We start from the raw sequence: 6,726 nt of genomic DNA on the forward strand, positions 1-6,726 counted from the left end.
AGACGCAAACAATGGATTGTTACTCTGTTTATTGTCACCACAATGAGTGGTGCCCTTGGGGCATGTAACCATGGGGAAGTTTGGGGAGCAGGATCTAAAGGGTTGTACACAGGCAGGACATTGCAGGTTTCCTGGGGCAGGGGCAGCTGGGGGCAGAGAGAAGGTTGGGGTGCACTGCTCTGCTCTCAGTTGCAGTCACCCTTTTTTTTTTTGAGTTGGAGTCTCACTCTGTCACCCAGACTGGAGTGCAATGGTCGGGCACAGCCTCGACCTGCTGGGCTCTGGTGATCCTTCCGCCTCAGCCTTCCAAGTAGCTGGAACTACAGGTGCGCGCTACCACGCCCGGCTAATTTTTTGATCTATTGTAGAGACGAGGTCTCGCCAAGTTGCCTAGGCGGGTCTCAAACCCGCGGACTCAGGCAATCCTCTCACCTCAGCCTCCCAAAGTGCTGGGATTACAGGCTGAGCCACCGAGCCCGGCAACAGTCACCCTTTTTAAGCCCGAGCCTGTGTGTCTCTGAGCCCCATCTGTTCATGACCCTGGGTCCCCTACCTGGAGGAGTGAGGGAGTTCAGCAGGACGTTGCTATTGTTGACTCCATGACACAGGTCAGAGGAGCAGAAGTGGGCGTAGGAGACCACGAGCACCCTGGGGGGCCCCGAATATACGGAGGTTACCTGGGAACCCTGAGCCCAGCCTTTCTACAACATTTGCTCCCCACCAGGAGTGACTTGGGCTCTGAGGGTGAGAGAGGGAAAGCTGGGCTGGGCAAGAGGTTGACTCCCAGGGAGGTGGGGGTTCAGGGCTGGACCCCCCTGCCTTCCAGGTGTCCCCCAGGCTGAAGGTGAAAGCAGATGTCCTGATGACCACAACAAAGGTCAGATTTAGTGGAGGCCGAAGGCTGAGGTCGGCCTGTGTCCTCCCCCAGCTCTGGTCCTTCCTGGTTCTTGCTCCAATGTCACCTCCTCCCTGAGCCTCCCCTGAGCACTATTTTCAAACTGCAGCCTCCACCTCACTTTTTCCTGCTGGATTCTTTCCAGAGCTCTGATCTCCACGCTCATAGTTTGCTCTTTTTTTCTGTTTTCCAAGGCACATCGCAGGAGGGCAGACGCGATTGGAACTGCGGTGCCTAAAACAGGGGCTCCATAAACATTCTTAGAGTGAGTGATGTCACTGAGGTTCCCCATAGATTTTCACGTCTACCCAGCAAGGTAGGCACAGTCATGGTCATCGTGTCACTCCCTGTTTCCATGAGGGGAAACCCCGGTGCAGAGAGAGGAAGAGCTGAGTTGAGAACTCCAGGCGTGAGAAGTGAGTAGGAAGCTCAGGGGATGGAATCGGGGGTTCAGGGGATGTGAGGCAGGTTGTCACCCCCTTGCCCAGTCCATGTATCTACGACTATAAGCAGCAGCATCTCCTGACACACCTGCCCAGTTTCACAGGTCTGGGCCCAGCCTGTTCTCCACTTGACAGGTTCCTGAGCCAAGTCACTGTGAGTCTGAAACATGATCCCTTGGTGATGGGTCAGAAAATTTAAGGAGAGGAAGTCACCATGGTCCCATGTGACCATGTCTGTCTCTCCAGGGCCTGACTGGGGAAGGTGAGCACATGCTGAGTCACCCCAAATGAACTGACCACAAAGTCCCTCACTCGGATGTAGAAGGAACTTGGAGTTGTAAACCCCACCCACCTGGTTCACCCCTTTTCTGCTTGGACCCTGGATGCTGCTCCTCCCTTTGGGTGTGAGAGCCATGGGCAGCCTTTCCTTCCCTCAGCCAATCTCTGCTTCCCTCTCTGGGCTGCAAGGTCCTCCTGGTAATAATAAGGGAGACAGCTGAGACCACATCTTTTTCTTAATTGAGAAACCTCATGTTTCAAACAAAAGACTCGACTGAGCAGCGAGAATGGAGTATCTCCTATGCATGGCTCTTGTCATTTCTTTCCAGGGATTCAGACCCGAGCTCTTCATGTGTGCTGACCTCCTCTCACGGGGATCCCTGCCCAGTGCTCAGGGGCCATCGGGCCTGACCCATTCCAGCCCTTGGGCTGCTGCTGTGTCCCTCTTGGGCCACCTGTGCTCTTGCACCAGCCCCTCCCTCTCCCATGATTTCTCTCAAGCTGTCCCACCCCTGGAGTCTTTTTTTTCCTGCATGGGACCCTGACATGTTCTGTGTCCCTGGTTTCCCATGCCTGGTCTTGCCAATGCTCACTAAGTATCTGCTGAACTGCTGACCCGAACTTCACCAGGGAGGGTGAAAGCCTCCTCCAAGACCTAGCTCCTATGTCAAAAGCAGAACAAGGATCTATATTAAAAACATCTAAGGGCAGGCACAGTGACTTAAGCCTATAATCCTAGTAGTTCAGGAGGCCAAAGTGGGAGCATTGCTTGAGCCCAGGAATCTGAGACCAGCCTGGGCCACAAAGCAAGACCTGATCTCTGCAAAAAATAGAAAAATTAACCTGGTGTGGTGGTGTGCACTTGTAGACCCAGCTACTTGGGAGGCTGAGGCAGGAGGATCGCTTTAGCCTGGGAGGTTGAGGCTGCAGTGAACCATGATCATGCCACTGCGCTCCAGCCTGGGCGACAGAATGAAACCTTGTGCGGGAGGAAAAAAAAGGATGTTTATGTTCGTATGTGGGGCAGAATAGCTATGTTTAGTGTGTAGTGTAGGGTATGTGCATGGGATGTGAGCAGGGCATGCAGGGTGCGTGTGAGGGGTGTATGCTGTGTATGCATGTAGTATATATATGGGGTGTGGGTATTGTATGTTTGTGTGGTATGCATATAGATATATTGTGTGTGATTTATGTGGTATGTGTTGATCTTGCGTATTTGTTGTGATGTGTCTTCTGTGTATCTGTTTTGTGTGTGTGTGGTTTGTGGCACGCAAGGTATGTTGCATGTACTGTGTGTTGTATATGCAATTTTTGATGCATGTGTGGTATGTTGAGGGTATGAGGGTGTGTATGTGTGGTAGGTGATGTGTGACGTATGTGCGTGGTGTGATGTTTCACACATTTTGTGTCTGTTGTGTGTATTGTGTGTTGTGTGTGGTGTAGGTGGTATTGGATTAATTTCTGAAATGCCTTCTAGATTATGAGGGTCACCTAGTATCAGAGATGAAGACCAGACCCTTAACACCAGGATTAGTCATAGAGACAGACAAATCGCTGTGACTCTGCCCCTCACTGCTCAACAAGCTTCCATGGCTCCCCTGCCCTCCAGAGATGCTCCACCCCATTGCTTGGCTTTGCAGGTACTTGACCGACCACTAGGCCCCCTGCCACCAACATTGCTCCCAAGGCACGCCAGGTTGTCTCCTCCTTGGCCTGGCACCTACTATTCCTTCTACTTGGAATTGCTCCCCCGTCAACCCCACACCCACCTTGTCTGCCTGGAAATTGTCTGATCATCCCCTCATCCCAGCTGCACCCCCTCCTCTCGGTGAGCCTTGTCAGGCAGACTTGGATGACCCTTATGAAAACAGATTCTACCTCTGGACCTTTACACATCTGCTCCCTCTACCCACAAAGGTCCTTTTCCTTTTCTAGAAATAAGCTACAGATCATCTTTAAGACACGGTTCACAGGTCACCACCTCTGAGGAGACTTTTTTTTTTTGAGTTGGAGTCTCACTTGGTCGCCCAGACTGGAGTGCGGTGGCCGCTCCTGGCCACCGCAGCGTCGCCTGCTGGGCTCCGGCGATCCTTCCGCCTCAGCCTTCCGAGTAGCCGGAATTACAGGCATGCGCTACCACGCCCGGCTGATTTTTTTGATTTATTGTAGAGATGAGGTCTCGCTGCCCAGGCGGGTCTCGAACCCGCGGGCTCAGGCAATCCACTCACCTCAGTCTCCCAAAGGCGCGGGATTACAGGCTGAGCCACCGAGCCCGGCTTGAGAAGACTTTTTTAACCCCTCCCCCACCTCCAGGGTATCACTATCTTTGTCCTCTGAGCTCCTCCAGGCCCCACATGTCCCTCTGCCACAGTCCTGATCCCCCCTCCCCCGCTGTGGCTCTCTGCATCTCCCCCTCCTAGTCCTGGAGGTCCTCAGGCAGGGACAGAGTATGACCCATCAGGGGACTCCACGGAAGACCTTGGGACCTTGTATGCCCTCACTTGCCCACTCTGTTAGCAAGGGGGGATCCTCTTTTTCTGAACATAGCATGGGAAAGAGCAGCAAAGGAGAGCCTGAGATTGTGATTCTGGCTTGGGCGATGCTGTCTCCATTGCTGTCCCCCTCTGGGTGATGAGAATTTCCCCGAGATAGGATCACAGGATGGTGGTAAAGTGTTTTCCTCTCTTTTCTTTCTTTTTCTCCTTACTAATGTATATTTCTGTATCTAAATAAAGCTATTTAGTTTCCTTCTGCTGGCGTGTGGTGGTGTTCTTTGCAGATCGAGCCCAATTAATATTAGACCGTGCACGGCAATACAGTAAGATTCCTTGCTGTCACACCTGGTCACACACCCTGTCTCTCCTTCAGCCGGACACCTCTTGTTGGTCTCTTCATCCTCCAACCCCTCAACTCCCTTCCCAGAGAATCCCCTAACTTGCACATGCCTGAGTGAGTCATAACCACCTTCATAGCTTGTGGCTGCTGGCTTTGGTGTGGTGGCTTTGGATGTCCCGTATGGTAGAAAGGATGGTCATGCCCAGGGCCATGGTGGAGGATACAGCTTTGTCTTTAGATGCCAAGCTCACCTTTGAGATCACAGTTCTCCCTCACTTCCATGGACCCAACTTCCTGGGTCCCATTGAGCAAGTTGCAGCTTGGCTGGGACATGCATCCCTGAACTCTCAGATTGGTGCTGATGCCTCCTGTGGTAAGCTGGAGACAAGAAGGGTCAGTGACTCTGATCTAGGACCATCCAACCTTCAGAAGGAGGCTCCAGGAAGCCAGGCCCACCCTTCCCTGGGTCCCCTGCCATGCCTCATGCCTTCCTCCTAGGAACCCAGATCTCAGCCCTAGACCTACATGTTCATTCCCCTTAGGGACTCCAATGTTCCCAACATACCTTTCCTGAAGAAGAGGACTCCAGTGAGTGCTCCCCAAGGGGCAGATCTCCTCTGCATTTCCCAGACAGCCTTCTGTGGACAAGCAGACTGGGCACTGCAAGGTCCCCGGGGCTGAGGAGGTGACAGAGTGAGGGGCTCTGAGAGGGTGCTGGATTTGATCAGATGTCTTCTCTCCTCCCGTTTTTGCTGGTCCTAAGAATCAACCTACTCAGTCTCCTTGAGTGTCTTCCTTGAGTTCTTCTCATGCTGCCCAGGTGTGGGGACTTAGAGAAGTGAGGCCAGGGAAGGAGGAGGCAGAGAGAGTAGATAATCTGGGGAGAGGCGATTGGATCTGAGGACAGAAGGGGATGCTGGGGCAGGTGAGGTGGGTGGGGTGGGGGTGTGTTATAGGCTGGAAAGAGGGCATTTTTGTTATATTTGAGCAGTCATTCAGAAACAACTTAGAGATTTGTGTTAAAAACTTTCTGTTGCAATTGAGTCAGACTGAATGTAGAGGCTGCTTGAGTTTAAAAGGGCACACCTCCTTCCCCTCTCACTGCCCTCTATTCCCCCCTCTTCCTCTCCTCACCCAGCCTTGCCTGACTGGCAAGCAGCTGGGCAAGCCCGACCACCTGATAATTAGAAAACATGAAAGAGTTACACGTCTCTGATGAAAGTCTTTGTAAGGTAAGAAATGGGCTCTGTTAAAACTTTTTAGGCCTAACATTTAGGATCTACAAGGAATTCAAATGCACCGAAAAGAAAAAAAACAAACAGTCCTATTAAAAAGTGAGCAAAAGACATGAATAGACACTTCTCAAAAGAAAATATAGGTGCAGCCAACAGACATGAAAAAGTGCTCAGCCTCACTAATCATCAGAGAAATGCAAATCAAAACCACATTGAGATACCACCTAACCCCAGTAAGAATGGCCATCATTAATAAAACAAACAACAGATGCTGGCGAGGATGTGGAGAAAAAGGAACACTTCTACACTGCTGGTGGGAATGCAAACTAGTGCAACCTCTTTGGAAGACAGAGTGGCAATTTCGAAAAGAACTAGAAATTGACCTTCCATATGACCCAGCAATTCCCCTACTGAGAATATATCCGGAGGAACTCAAATCATTCCACAAAAAAGATACCTGCACACGTATGTTTGTTGCAGCACTATTCACAATAGCAAAAACATGGAACCAATCATGTTGCCCATCGAAGTTGAACTGGATACAAAAAATGTGGTACATATACACAACGGAATATTATGCAGCCATAAAGAAGGACAAACATATGGACCTCACAGCAACTTGGATGGATTTAGAGTCAATCATACTCAATGATCTATCTCAGAAACAAAGAACAGAGTACCATATGTTCTCACTCATAAGCGAACCTTGAACAACTATCATAATACTATAAGAAAGGGATTGGCAGTAGTGGGAACTGCCAGGGGAGGGAGGGCACACCTCATCAACAAGGGTACCTGCATAATGAACATCTGTATGCCTAACCCTGAATTGTATCCCACATCTTTAAAAGAAAAGAAAAAAGAAAACAAACAAAAAGCTTCTTGCTCCATGTGTAATAGGCCAGGACTCTGGAAACAGGAGTTTGTTACAATTGTATTTTAAAACATTAAAGCTACATTTTTAAATGTTGTGACTTTCTTTTCTTTTCTTTTTTTTTTAAGTTGGAGTCTCACTCTGTCACCCAGACTGGAGTGCAGT

The 6,726-nt window shown here is 50.4% G+C and overlaps 1 pseudogene; it reads left to right on the top strand.

Moving 5' to 3' along the window:
• The first annotated feature begins 4,632 nt into the window (after window positions 1-4,632).
• Window positions 4,633-6,726, top strand: part of LOC110594769 — a 21,017-nt pseudogene continuing 18,923 nt past the window's right edge.

This window comes from Carlito syrichta, unplaced genomic scaffold (assembly GCF_000164805.1).
Source record: "Carlito syrichta isolate Samal-C Ts95f unplaced genomic scaffold, Tarsius_syrichta-2.0.1 Scaffold135714, whole genome shotgun sequence".
NCBI classification, from domain to species: Eukaryota; Metazoa; Chordata; class Mammalia; order Primates; family Tarsiidae; genus Carlito; species Carlito syrichta.